Raw genomic sequence first — 16,310 nt, 5'->3', positions numbered from 1 at the left:
CAACATAAATAGATAGATCTCACTAGGGCTCTAAAACAAGTAGTTTATTGCAGATGGGCTAAATCTACACATAAAACTCAACTATGCTTGAGCATGAGATAGATGAAACATTTCAAAACATAACATAAACTTAAGGATATTCTGATTTTTTATTTTAAGTCTTTAAGAAAACCCCAAAATCTGCAAGATCAGTGCCTTATCTAAGGGCAATAGAGTCATACATCAAACTGAAAATGAACACCTCCGTGCAAATCTAATTTATTAAGGAAGATATCCCTGTATTAATGCCTGACATTAATATATTCTAAATTCAGACAGAGGATCATACATATCTAGACATTATCCTGAATCCATAATGATTGCTCATAGAATTTAAACTCTTCCTTAAAGAGTACCTGAAAACAACCCTTACACTCCCACTTTGAGAGGACAAACCTAGACTCCCTTGAAGAATGCCTAGAGGCAATCCAATAAACTATGTATATGCCTTACACATACATGATCTGCAACAAAAACATCTACAAGAAGAAGATACTCTATTACTGAAAGAAAAGCCCTTCCCTGTACAATCTTAAAGAAAACTTGGAATTGGAAGCCATGAAAATATGGAGCCATTCTCCAAATTTCTAAAACCCTTATCCGTTGGGAAGAATTGGGAATAAGAAGAGGAGGGAAAGATCAGATCTGCAATCGAAATTGCCAAGTGTCCATTTTCTCTAACTAAAATTCTTTACCTTCTTCTTTCCCATGGAAACTACTCTCGAAATATCCCATGTTTGTTAAAATTAACTACCTGATTGGATTCCTCACTCCGAGAGCTTTCCGAAAATATATAATACTTGCCATTTTGACCAAAATTATAGCTCTGGGCAAATTAATCCTTCCAACGTGCACAATCATTTAAAGTTTTCATTTTTTAATATAATTGAAACTATATCATTAACATGATTTTAATTTTAATTTTTGCCTCCCCTTTGGTCCTAAGGCTTTGCCACGTGTCGAGACTTGATTGGTTGATGGGCTTGACTGGATGCCACTTGGGATGACACCTCATCACTGCCATGTCATCCGCTTTGTCACTGCCACTTGGCCACCACGTGTACACCACCTTAGTGCCATGTCATCACCACCTAGGTTCCACCTCTACGCCACATCATCACCACTGGGATAGGACCTACCTATTGGACATCTGACTGTACCTACCACATCATCACCACCTGGACTTTGCCATTTTGCGTTTCTCATTTCGCCATTTTGCAGCCTCTAACGGGTGAGCATCTTCGGGTCACAAAATCACGTAGGCCATCGGATCCTCCGAACTTTCTCACTCTTTAACACTGCTACATTTTCGCCAAACCATTTTTCCATTTCGCGGCCTCTAACATTCATGCATCTTCGGTCTGCAAATCAACGCGCTTCATCAGATCATCTCAAACCTGCTCACTGGTTAAGCCGACCCTTCTCTACAAAATTTGTCTATTTGCCTTGGGAAGCATGCCTATGTGGGGTCCACCTAGTCACCACCTTTGTCGCATTGGGATCCACACCCACGCGCATGGGGTCTGCTTGGGTGCCCAACGGGCACCGTCTGTCAAAAGCCTAGATGGCTTTGACATATTACATTAGTGTGTTCTTGCATATAAATATCAAAATACCCCACTTCCCAGTGAATGTGGGATAATTCATTTTGTCTGGGACTACATGTTGGAGCTTTGTCTGATACTTTTAATGGTGCATCTTAGACATTTGCATGAAGTTTATAACACCTTCCACCTGCTGATTGAGATTTATGAAAGCCACAAGAATTTGGATCAACTTTAATCAATATCATATTGGTTTCTTTTAATTTTAATACCCTTTTATATGTCACACAGGAAAGAGGATGCTGGCCATCGTTGAATTTGGGGGAAACACCCATTTGCTTCTATTTGATTGCAACCCCTCCATCACCACATGATCTACCATGCTCCTCCTCCAATCTCCACATGCCATTGGAGGTCCTTTGCATACCACGTGAACTGCACATAGGGGAGAATTATGGCTTGATACCAGCCAATTGCATTTGCTTGAATGTGTTTTATTTCTGTTGCTTTCAATTGCTATGTGGGCATGCTCTGCAACCTCACCCATCACGTGGAGGAAGAGATGGGTGTTGGCTGGGCTCCATTTGTCTCTGTAGCCCCTTTTCTCATCTTCACATCCCACGGGGAGGTCTTTGGCAATCCCATTAGACACACCACATGACCTTTGGAGATGGGGAGGCATGTGAGGAAGAAGTTTGTTTGCAGCATTAACTTTGCATCTTCCTGCAGTATTAAAATCAGGATCAAAATCCCTAACCTTAACATTGGCGTCTTCTCCAAAAAGAATGACATTGTCAATATGGGACAAAATTTATTGTATGTTGTTCTCTTATGGTGGTATCAAGAGATAAGAAGTTCACCATACTATAGTCATCAATCAGCTCTGCCAGTGACCTGTTTAATTTTGCAAAGTGTGGAGTCATGTGTTGATTGAGGTCTAACAACAACCTTGTATCTGGATCAAGAAACTTTTCAATCTCTTTCTTGTTCTCAACAAGATCCATTTTCATTAGAATATTAACATGAGGCAATTCAAGTTGAATCATTGCTGAAAGAGATGCCATACAACCACTTAGGTACTTCGCTATACCCAAGGCCTCCAGCAGCATCCTTGATGTTAAAATCCTCTAATATGCCATATTCAAATTTACATTTGGTGTTGGAGTCTCTCTGCTTTCTCAATGTCCAACTAGCTAATTGCAACTAAGCCAATATTGATACACCTCACCATGAAATAAGAATACTTCACCATTAAAATAATTTCATGAGCATGAGCCAAGTCGGGCCCCAAAGTGGGTCTGACTAAAAAAAATTGTTTTCATGCAATTGACCTTTGAAATGCTTCAGGAACCTTACCCATACCTCTGGAAATGATTGGCATCATTTTCAGATCATCAAACTGAATTTTGCAACCTTCAAGCAATTACGCCACATTTTCAAATTTAATCGCGAAGACGTAATTTTCAAAGTGGTCGAAACACCTTTCTGGGCCACGCCATCTGATAGACATGTACTCTGATATACAAGGATGAACTCTACCAAATGGTTTCTCAAGATGAGTCCTAAGAAAAGAGATATTAATCAGCGAAAATGACCAACTGGCTTTGTCGACACTGAGGACCTGATGAAGTCAACGTTCTGGCAACACATGATGCCTTTCTCAAAAATACCAAACGACCTCCGTAGGCCCTCAAATTTGGAACACAGGTACCTTAAAGTACATATTAAAACTTTGCATTCTCAGTTCGACCAAAAGTCTGACAGGATGCAAATGGTGCACTCATAAAAACAACTACTTTAACTGATATAGCACTGAAAGTACAGATAACTGAAAACAATGGCTAAATGAACTCTTTTGAAAACTGATCAAACGGATTGAAATTTAAAATGTAGCTCATCATTTATACCAACATTAACCTAGAAGAAACATTATGTCATAGCACTTACTAAGGTAACTTTTACACTTATGTGAAACAAGGCTCCGACTAGCTGTCAGAATAGGGACTAGCCAAAACACACAAACTGCAAATGGATTTGGCTTTGAAAACTGAGCAAATGGATTCATTAGGACTTGAAATTTTGCAAGATGACTCACATTTATGCATAGAATCCAATCAAATTTGAATTTTTTCATGACAATCAATAGGGAAAAATATATAATCGCTCAAAGTAGGCTACTCAATAAATTCTGCATTTGTGCCTAAAATGCACCTTCAACTCACCCCTCAAAATGGATGCCTCATAAACTTCTCCAAACTGAATTATGAAAGTTGCAACACACTAAATAGGCCAAATTAAAGGTGTAGGACATGATTCAAAGCTTTACCTCTTCATGATTAACTGAGCTCCATTTTACCCTCTTGCAAACTAGGCCATTCAACTGACTCATTTGGAAATGCAAAGCAAATTTTTGAAATGGGCCTCTAAACTTGACTCAATTTTAATGAGTCCCAACAAAAGGATCTTCTTGTCTAACACCATGGGTTGAAGAAAAGTATCCAGAGGGAGCTCCATTAATGATGACAGAAAATGAAGTAGTAGAAATACAACTCTTGATCCATTTACACCACCTTTCAGATAAACCAAATTTTCTCAAAACTTTGAGCAAAAAATCCCAGCAAACTTTATCATAAGCCTTCATCATATCAAGTTTGACCACAAAAGCTGGGATATTGGACAAATTTATAGAATGTAAAGTTTCATGAGCAACAATTTCTCCCTCATGAGTTTCCCAACTTGGAACAAAACCTCCTTGTTGAGGAGAGATGATATGAGGAAGGAGAATTTTCAGTCTTAAATAAATAGCCTTGGTGAAGATTTTGTAAATAGAGTTGCAAAAAGGAGTGGGTCTAAATTCAGCAAAATTTTGGGGATTCTTAGATTTTGGGATAAGGGTAATATAAGTGATGTTAAATTTTTTAAGGATATACCCACCACTACTAGAGTCTTCCAAAGCCATTAATAAGTCAAAACTAATAAAATCCCAACATTTCTGAAAGAACAAGATAGTAAACCCATCAGGACCCGGAGCTTTGTCAGGGGCCATTGAAAAAATAATAGAATGAAGCTCATCTAAAGAAAAAGGCCTCATAAGAAAGTCATTATCCTCATGAGAAACAAGGGAGGGGATAGAATCTAAAAGCAAATCCACATGATGATCCATAGAGGAAGAATAAAAAGGAGATAACAATTCCTAAAAAAAAAAACCCCCTCCTCTCTAATCTGCTGATCTGAATTAAGGACATATCCAGACTTAGAATCATTACTACTAAAAATTGTAGAAGTAGTTGTTTTAAGCTTGGTTGCAGCTTGAAAGAAGGCAGTATTCATGTCACCTTCTTTAAGCCAAACCTCGTGAGACTTTTGCTACCAATAGATTTCAACTCGGGAGCAAAGGATCTCCTAGTAAGCTTGCAATTTCTTTTGAGCATCATTGGTGGAGGAATTAGTGCCATGCATAATAATCTCCTCATTAACAACCTTCAAATCATTGGCAACTGCCTCTTTTTCATGAAAAATATTCTTAAAGACAAATTTATTCCAAGACATAATTTGAGATTTCACAAAGTTTAGTTTGGAATAAAGTTGAATTATCTTAGTACCTTTGTAAAATGGAGCACTTATCCACCATTTCTTTAATAAAGAAAGAAAATGAGGATGAGTGAACCACATTTTCTCAAACTTAAAAGAAGGTCTAACAGAGGGAACATGATCCAATTTATCAAAATTGAGCAAAATTGGGAAATGGTCAGAATCTGAGGAGGTAAGAATATCAGAAGAAAAGGAAAAGTTGCTCAAATGTAGGTTTAAGGATATAAGAAATCTGTCAAGGCGAGAGGCAATCTGGCATTTAGATCTCCTATTAGTCCAAGTGAAAGAACCATTAGAGGGAAAATATCGAATAATGCACTATTTTGTACAAAGGAAGAAAAATCATCAATAACTTTTTGAGCTATAGGATTACCCCCTCTTTTTTCATTTGAGGAAAGGAGAGCATTAAAATCACCCCCAATCACAATAAAAAATCATCATATCGTAAAAACAATTCAGATAAGGAATCCCATAAGTTAGTTTTATCTGAAGGAGAAGTCGGACCATAAATATTAAATAGAACAAAAGAGACTTCAAACCAGTCAGCCTTTAACAACTGTCAATGAGAAGCAAAAGATAACATCTCAACTTTGACTGATTTAGGATTCCATAAAGTTATAAGACCACTAGAAGCACCCAAAGAAGGAACATGAACAACTTTCCAAAGGGACCATTTGGAAATTATGTTATCAAAAGAATCCTAAGAGAGTTTAGACTCTTGCAATAAGATGATATCCACTTTTGAAGAATCAAGAAATTTCTTGATCCTTCCCCTTTTGTTAGGGGCATTTAAGCCCCTGACATTCCAAGATAAAATCCTCATTTATCACAAGGAGAGCAACATGCCCTCCTTGTTTTGACTTGGAAAGAAAATTTCTCTACAATAGTGGATGGAATACCAGCCGCAATCTCCTCCTTGATTTTAGCCAATTTTGGTTTTCGACCCCTCTTCTTAGGAGTTTTAACAATAGCGGGGGAAACAGATGGAGATTGCTCCAAGGCTAACTTCTGAGAGAAATCAAATCCATACACATTATAAACAGTTGAAGAAGGACTACCAATAAGATTTGCATCCACACCTTCAATATAATTTGGTTGAGAAGAGGAAACATGACAACCATCATGGACAGGCCCCGAAGAGGCAGATGCAGAAGAAAAAGAAAATTCAGGAAATTCCTTTGCAACAATCTCATTAAATAGATCAGAAGAAACTGAAAAATAAAATATCTGAAGCAATAAGTTGAATCTTCTCTTCAGAAATGGAAAGAGAAGAAGGAGACCTTGAAATGGGCAAAAAAGAATCACTATCAAAAATCAAACTATGAACAATTTTGGTATCATCCACTAGACCCACAAAAGAAGAACGAGGAGAAGAATTAATAGAGCAATGATTTGTGCAACCATTTGAAGGTAACAACAATTTTGGAAATGGATATGAAGGACAAGAAATTTGAAAAAAAATCGCAAAGGAGAACATAAAAGGTTCAAAACGAAATTCAAAAGACCAATAATTATGAAAGGACTAGGAAGAAACTTAACCAAGTTTGAAGAAATAGAACAAAATTGATGAATGGTAGACAAAACAAAGAAGAACATGACCAGAGAGAAGAGAAAAGTAAAATCCATCAAAGGCACATCACATACTGTATATCCAGAAAAAGGAAAGAGAGATGTAACAGAAAGAGGTAAAGGAGCAGAATCCTTAACATTATGGTCCTTTAAAGACTAACAATCCTTACTTTTAAAAAAGGAACATTGGTGAAAATCAGATGAAAAATCTGAACAAACTTGTAAAGGTGCATCAGAATCACCACAACATTGAGAGGTGAAATGGCCAAGTAACGAAGCACAAGAATCAATAGTGATCAAACCTTGAATTACCATAGCCTAAATCCATGCACCATATTTGGAGCAAATAGTAATCTCAAAGGGAATGGGTTTAGATAGGTTTAATAACAAACAAACCCTAACCGAAAGATGAGGTTGTTCAAAAGGAACTAAATCATGCTTAATAAAGATGCCCAATTTGTTTTCCAGGATTTCAACCATATACATATCACGATACTCCAAAGGAAGACCTGGGAAAGTTACCCAAAAGGGCATAAACTGTGGCTTTGCCAATTGAATATCAAAATGAGGAGACCAAGCATAGGTAAAAATTCCTATCCCAAAACAAAACCACCCTTTAAATCTATGCACACAATCCCTATACTTTTCACAATCAAAAATCACAGTGAAAAATAGAGAATCTTTATTAAATAGAAATAAATCCTTCATACCATCCCAATTAGACTTTGCCCATGTTAACAATTTACCAAAAGAAATCAGAGAAAGAAGCTTACCAATGAGGGCAGTAGAATGCAATAACTTTATAGAGTCCTGAATCATGTAATCGGGGAATATAACCTTATACTACATAGAAGAATGCAAATTACCCCTTATCGAATTGGAAAATGCAGAGGGAGAGTTATGGGGAAGTGGATTTGGATGGAAGGGAGCTTGTTTAGCAACATGAATGTCATTTGGGGAAGAAAGGAAGTGAGGGTTCGAAACCAAAGTGTTATTTGGTCAGGTGACATAAGATGGGAGGGAAGGATTACAATCCTTGGAGGGAGATACAAAAGAAGCTAATGGGGAAAAAGCATCAGAATGCGGGGAGCCATCACAAATGTTGAATGGCGGTTGAGGTGAAACATATCTATGCTTCCTAGGTTTTTTAAAACCAAAAAATGAATGAAAATGATTAAAATGAGTCTTTGGGTGATCAACAGGATGAGGACCTAGAATGCATTGAAATATTAATGTCTTGGGAACTAAAGATTTATAATAAGAACGCAAATGTTTTGGAATAGAATTACCTGTAAATTTGTGAAAATATGACGAAGCCGACAGGAATTTGTCATAATCCAGGTCATGCCAGTGACCGTCCTTGACAACCCATTAAGGAGAATGATCAGAAGTTTATAATTGAGCCAAATCATGGTCGTCAAATGGCACATCTACCGATTGCATCTACCTATCCACCATTCCTAGGGGTTTCTTTGAATATCCCTAGATTCCATCACCATACACCATCCTCTTGTGTCCTTGTGATCTGTATTGGCTTCCTAGTTTTCATTGCTTAAACAATCCATGGCCATTCTAAAGCCTTTTCAATAAATCCATTTTGTTAAAATCCTCAAATCAAGAGAACAATTCTATTTGAGGCATTCTATCCAACAGTTTGTGTGTCTTGTCTATTCTTCCACATTTTTCATAACCTGATTCTAATGCTTCCACATTGGCACAGGTTGGTAGACGTTGGCAAAGGTCATGGATTATAGTTTTACACCTGCCTGTCACAATTGGATGAATGTTTCTAAATCCTTCTCAACAAACTCATTACAGGCATATCCTGCAATCGCAGCATTCCATGAGATCAAATCCTCCTTCGACGCATTTGGTCAAAACGTTCACATGCCTTGTCTATGCCTCCACATTTTGCATACTTGTCGATCAAAGCATTTGATTGTTTATCTCATCATAGAACAATTCTATTTGAGCCATTATGTCAAACAGTTCATGTGTCTTGTCTATTCTTCCACATTTTTCATAACCCAATTCAAATGCTTCCACTTTGACACAGGTTGGGAGACACTGGCAAAGGTTGTGGATTATAGTTTTACACCTGCCTATAAGAGTTGGCTGAACGTTTCTAAATCCTTCTCCATCCTATTTAATTTATTAAATATCCTAGCATATTTAATTAATTAATAAAATTGCCATTAATCATGTAAAAAAAAGGAATTAATTTATCATAAAAGAGGAATTAATCACAAAGCAAGAGTTAAATTGAAAATAAAAGAAAAGAATTGAATTGAGAGAAATCAAACTTGAGATATTCTTCTAAATTGAGAACTTGAAATCAGAAAAGCAATTAAAAGGAATTTAATCATTCTCTAAAATTAGAACTCAAATCTTTTGAGAAAAAGAAGTTTAGTTGCATTGAAAAGACTCTTTTCTTGAATAAATCAAAGAATTACCTATTTTTATCATAAATGCATGGAATTAATTAAATCTTATTTTGTTAGGACCCAAAGGCAACTGAGAGGGGGGGGGGAGTGAATCAGTTGTCTATTAATTTCAACCCAAATATAACTTAACCAAACTTAGTGCATAATACCGAGAAACCAAACTTTCATGCTGCTAGATAGTTTAGTAGTTAATAATAGTACCGGTAAAGTTTAATGCATTAAACAGAAAGACAAATAACATACACAACACATAACACAGTTATTTGTACATGGAAACCCTGTAAGGGGAAAAACCATGGTGGGAAACCTTACCCACAATCAAATGATACTACTGCAGATAGTATGTGTGTATAAATGTGGTCTGCACATGCAAAAAGGTCAACTACCTAGAGCTCACTACTCGATCACAAAATGAGAGTCACACTGACTACAATTGGATGGTTAAATCCAATGATAATGTACTGCTCAGATTAACATCTTCATATGTTGGATTCAGTACCAGTTAAGCTCTGATTGTCTTCCTCATACCTTCTTGAATCTTCAAATGATGTTTGTGTGTATAGCTCTACTTATATTCACATATACCTTATTACAATCCTTTTTCACATTCCTCTACTTAATCTCACAAATGAGATCTTACATATATACCAAAATTGAAGACCAAATGTGTAGGTTGGCTCACTAAGAATATTACAATTAAATCAATTACAAATGAATCAATATGTGATGCATGATGTCAGCTCAATGCATTTACAATACTAACCAATCATCTCCATAATGTGTCATGTTGATCTGGAATAGATAATGCTTGTCGATCCATAACCTAGACCTATTTGCTGGTAACATCAAATACGCAAACTTGATTATACCAATAATCAAATCACAAAAACCAAGTGTGCAAACAATGTCTTCAACATAACCAAGTAATCTCTAGATGATAACAGATCATCCTCAATGTCGGTGAACAATATAACTTGTTAGTGAACTAGATACCGGTGACTATGCATAAGTCACTTGAACATGTTGATGAACATAACCAAAGATCTCCACAAGGATAAGTGTTGACATCAATGACAAAACCAATGCAACACATCCATAATACCAACAATCTCCCCTTTTGGCATTGATGGCAACACAAGATGTAAAGACAATCTAAGTGGTAAAAACCAAAAACCAATAATCTCCCAAAGAGATCATTAACTAGAAATCAACATACAGATAGAGAGAGTAACAATCTCCCCCAATGAATAATCTCTTCCCAAAAGATAATATTTTTTTCCATAGATATCTCTCCCCCTTTGACATCAAATGCCAAAGCAATACAAAACCAAATACAATTAGTTCATAGAACTTGTTACAAATACCAATTGTTATAACCAAATTTATTCAATCTACTCCCCCTGAGAAGTAGCTCTCCTTCATCACAGCCAGAAAAAGGTTTCTCTGTTAATTCTGTTGATCTGATGCCATGCTTCAACTATCTAAGTTTATACCGGTGAGGGTATAACTCCAAGTTTCTCTCTTAGATATTCAAAACTGTCCTTAGTAAAGATATCTACAACTTGCTCTTTAGTATTCACATAAACCAATTTCACTTCTTTTGCTTCAACATTCTCTTTCAGAAAATTGAATTTGATAGAAACATGTTTAGTTTTAGAGTGAAATACTGGATTCTTTGATATATCAATTGCTGCCATATTATCACAGTAAATGATTATAGGTTCTTTGCATTTTACCTTTATGTCCTTCAATATTTTCTTAATCCATAATACCTGTGTACAATTAGTTGTTGCTGCAACATATTATGATTCTGCTATTGATAGTGATGTACAACTTTGTTTCTTTCTCAACCATGAAATTAATCTTTTGCCAAGAAAAAATGCTCTACCGCTGGTGCTTTTTCTGTCATCTACATCTCCTGCCCAATTTGCATCTGTGTATGCACATAAATCAAAATTTTCATCTGTAGGATACCATAAGCCAAGATTTATTGTGCCTTGTAGGTACTAGAAAATCCTTTTCACTGTTGATTCATGATTTTCCTTAGGATTACTTTGAAATCTTGAAACAATACATACTGCATTCCCAATATCAAGTCTTGTTTGTGTCAAATACAATAAACCTCCTATCATCGACTTGTATCTTGTTGGATTAACAGGTGTCGATTCATCCTTCAGTGATAGTTTATCAGTTGTAGTCATAGGTGTACTTACCAGTTTAGAGTTTTCCATGCCAAATTTCTTAAGTAATTCCTTCAAGTACTTTGATTGATTTATGAATATACTATTATTAGTCTATGAAATCTGAAATCCTAAAAAGAATTTTATCTCTCCAATCATAGATATTTCAAATTCTTACTGCATCTTATTAGAAAAGTGTTTACACAATCCATCTTCTCCTCCAAAAATGATATCATCAACAAAAAATTTAATAACCAAGATGTCATCATTAGTCACTTTGTAATATAATTTGTTGTCAACATTACCTTTAGTGTAACCAAGCTTCAAAAGATATCTGTCCAATCTAGCATACCAAGCTCTAGGAGCTTGCTTAAATCCATATAAAGCTTTCCTTAACCTGCAAACCATATCTTTGTCATCTATCAAAGAAAATCAATCAAGTTGTTCAATGTAAAATTCCTCTTCAATATCACCATTCAGAAATGCACATTTAACATCCATTTGATATACTTTATAGTTCTTGTGTGTTGCAAAAGCTAATAATAATCTGAATACCTCAATTCTAGCTGCTGGTGGAAAGGTTTCATTATAATCAATTCCTGCTTTCTATTAATATCCCTTACACACTAATCTTGTTTTTTTCCTGATTACCTTACCATCTTCATTAAGTTTATTTCTAAATACCCATTTAGTTCTAGTTACATTTTGGTTTTTAGGCTGGGGAACCAATGTCCATGTGTTATTCTTTTCAATTTGTTAAAATTCATCTTCCATAGCTTTAATCCAATGTTTATCTTCACATGCCTCATTAATAGTTGTTGGTTCAATTTGAGAAATTAGACATGCCTCTTCATTTGCCAGTCTTCCTCTAGTCATAACTCCTTGATAATTATTCCCAATTATCTAACTTTCAAAGTGATTCAATCTTACATACCTGGGTGTATTCACTTATTGTTGTTCTTTAGTCACTATGGAATTCTCAGATGATGTCGGTGTGACTGGATCAACATTCTATACCGGTGTACTCATAGTAGGTTCATCTATGAATATCTCAACTGTTAGTTCAGAGTCTATAGACCTTATAAACTGTTCATCAATCTTCACATTTTCACTTTCAATGATTTTCTGCAATCTCTTATTAAAACATCTATATGCCTTGCTCTTAGATGAATAACCAAGAAATATTCCTTCATCACTTCTAGGATCAAATTTTCCAATACAATCATCTCTCCTAATATAACATTTGCTTCCAAATATTCTGAAATATTTAAGATTATGAGTATTTCCAAACCATAGTTCATGAGGGGTCTTACCGGTTTCACCTTTGATGTGAACTATGTTGAATGTATAAATAGTTGTATTTATTTCTTCTCTCCAATACACATGAGGTAGGTTTGCTTCTAATATCATGCTTCTAGTATCAAAAGATATAGTGCCTTTTCCTCAGATCAAACAAGATTTGTCATCTCCAAATCTTAGTAGACCTCCATTGTATTCTTGAAAGGTTAATAATTTACTCTTATCACCAGTCATATGATGTGAACATCCAAAATCAATGATCCATTCATCCTTTTCTTCAATTTTATCTACCAGGGCCTACTCTACTGGTTGAATAGTAGGTGTCGGTTGATCTTCTATTATTGCAAAAAAATCCCATCGATTGTTAGTCAGTTCCTCATCAGAATCATCAGTAACTCCTTCATAAGCATAGTAACATGATTTGCCTCAATTCTTCTTAAATCTATACGTATGATATTTAGGGTTAGGCTTATATGTTCTTTTAGCTTCTTCTTTCAATCTTGCATGTCTATAACGACACCTAGATGCCATATGACTAGTTTTATTGCAGTTAAAACATTTAAATCATGCTTTACCTTCGTACTTATTTCCAATTGGACCTTTAGACATTTTCCTTGCAAATAGTGCTTCAAGCTCTTCAAGTTTTTCATTCTCTCTTTTGATTTCTTCAAGTTTTCTAGCATAGAGTGCTTTCCAATCAGATTTTTCATATGATGATGATGATGATGCAGATGATGAAGCTTTGAAAGCCAAATCTATCTTAATTGTACCAATAGGACCAAATTCCTCAAGTTAAAAAGCTAAAAGTTTTCCAACCAAAGTATCTCTAGATACTGATGCATTAGGGATTGTTTCCAATTAATTAATAGCATTACTTTCATTTGGTATGCCGGTGGAAAAGCTCTTACAACTTTAGAAATAATTTCATCTTCACTTAAGGCTCCCCCACAACATTGTATACCTGAAACAATTTCATTAACTCTTTCCATAAAAGTAGAAATCCTTTCATCTTCTTCCATTTTCAGATTTTCATACTTGACTTGGAAGCATTCCAGTTTTGCAATTTTGACAGTGGTATCACCTTCATTCAATGTCTCCAATTTATCCCAAATAGCTTTAGCAGTAGATCGGTCTGATAAACCCATGATTTGTTGATCTGATAATGCACTCAAAAGTGCTTCTCTTGCTTTGCAATCATTCTACTGATCTTTAGCCAAGGTTGGTCGATTAGGTTGACTTTTTGTAGGATGAACATAGCCATTCTATGTAACATCCCATATGTCTTATCCAATGCAATTCATATGAGTCTCTATTACGATCTTCCATATACCATAGTTTGTTCCATCAAGCTTCAGACTGCCCTTGCTGAAATAGTTAGTTGCCATAGAATCTCCTCAAGTTGTTAAACTTCTGCAAAAAGAGGACTAGGCTCTAATACCAATTGTTAGGACCCAGAGGCAACTGAAATGGGGGGTGAATTAGTTATCTATTAATTTTACCCCAGATATAACTTAACCAAACTTAGTGCATAATACCGGTAAACCAAACTTTAATGTTGGTAGATAGTTTAGCAGTTAATAACAATATCGGTAAAGTTTAATGCATGAAACAGAAAGACAAATAACATGCACAACACATAACACAATTATTTTTACATAGAAACCTGTAAGGGGAAAAAATACGGTGGGAAACCTTACTCACAATCAGATGATACTACTATAGATAGTATGTGTGCACAAATGGGGTCTGCACATGTAGAAACTCCAACTCCCTAGAGCTCACTGCTCAATCACAAAATGGGAGTCACACTAACTACAATTGGATGGTTAAATCCAATGATAATGTACTGCTCAAAATAGCATCTTCATATGCTAGATTCAGTACCGGTTAAGCTCTGATTGTCTTCCTCATACCTTCCTTGAATCTTCAAATGATGGCTATGTGTATAGCTTTGCTTATATTCACATATACCTTATTACAATCCTTTTTCACATTCCTCTACTTAATCTCACAAATGAGAACTTACATATATACCAAAACCTAAGACCAAATGTGTAGGTCGGCTCATTAAGAATATTACAATTAAATCAATTACAAATGAATCAATATGCGATGTCTGATGTCAACTCGATGCATTTACAATAGTAACAAATCATCTCCATAACATGTCGTGTTGATCTGGAATAGATAATGTTTGTCAGTCCATAACCTAGACCTATTTGTCGATAACAACAAATATGCAAAATAGATTATACCAATAATCAAATCACTAAAAACCAAGTGTCCAAACAATGTCTTTGACATAACCAAGTAATCTCTAGATGATAATAGATCATCCTCAGTGCCGATGAACAATATAACCTGTCGATGAACAAGATACCGGTGACTGTACATAAGTCACTTGAACATGCCGGTGAACATAACCAAAGATCTCCACAAGGATAAGTGTTGACATCAATGACAAAACCAATGCAACACATCCATAATACCAACAATCTCCCCCTTTGGCATTGATGGCAACACAAGATGGAAAGACAATCTAAGTGGTAAAAACCAAAAACCAATAATCTCCCAAAGAGATCATTAACCAGAAATCAACATACAGATAGAGAGAGTAACAATCTCCCCCAATGAATAATCTCTTCCCAAAAGATAATGTTTTTTTCCATAGATATCTCTCCCCCTTTGACATCAAATCCCAAAGCAATACAAAACCAAATACAATCAGTTCATAGAACTTGTTACAAATATCGATTGTTATAACCAAAATTTTTCAATCTACTCCCCCTGAGAAGTAGCTCTCCTTCATCACAGCCAGAAAAAGGTTTCTCTGTTAATTCTGCTGATCTGATGCCATGCTCCAACTATCTATGTTTCTACCGGTGAGGGTATAACTCCAAGTTTCTCTCTTAGATATTCAAAACTGTCCTTAGTAAAGATATCTACAATCTGCTCTTTAGTATTCACATAAACCAATTTCACTTCTTTTGCTTCAACATTCTCTTTCAGAAAATTGAATTTGATAGAAACATGTTTAGTTTTAGAGTGAAATACTGGATTATTTGATATATCAATTGCTGCCATATTATCACAGTAAATGATTATAGGTTCTTTGCATTTTACCTTTATGTCCTTCAATATTTTCTTAATCCATAATACCTGTGTACAATTAGTTGTTGCTACAACATATTCTGATTCTGCTATTGATAGTGATGTACAACTTTGTTTCTTTCTCAACCATGAAATTAATCTACTGCCAAGAAAAAATGCTCTGTCGGTGGTACTTTTTCTATCATCTACATGTCCTGCCCAATTTCCATCTGTGTGTGCACATAAATCAAAATTTTCATCTGTAGGATACCATAAGCCAACATTTATTGTGCCTTGTAGGTACTGGAAAATCCTTTTCACTGTTGATTCATGATTTTCCTTAGGATTACTTTGAAATCTTGAAACAATACATACTGCATTCATAATATCAAGTCTTGTTTGTGTCAAATACAATAAACCTCCTATCATCGACTTGTATCTTGTTGGATTAATAGGTGCCAATTCATCCTTCAGTGATAGTTTATCAGTTGTAGTCATAGGTGTACTTACCAGTTTAGAGTTTTCCATGCCAAATTTCTTAAGTAATTCCTTCA

Source organism: Cryptomeria japonica, chromosome 5 (genome assembly GCF_030272615.1).
Source record: "Cryptomeria japonica chromosome 5, Sugi_1.0, whole genome shotgun sequence".
NCBI classification, from domain to species: domain Eukaryota; kingdom Viridiplantae; phylum Streptophyta; class Pinopsida; order Cupressales; family Cupressaceae; genus Cryptomeria; species Cryptomeria japonica.
This window is presented reverse-complemented; position numbering follows the sequence as displayed.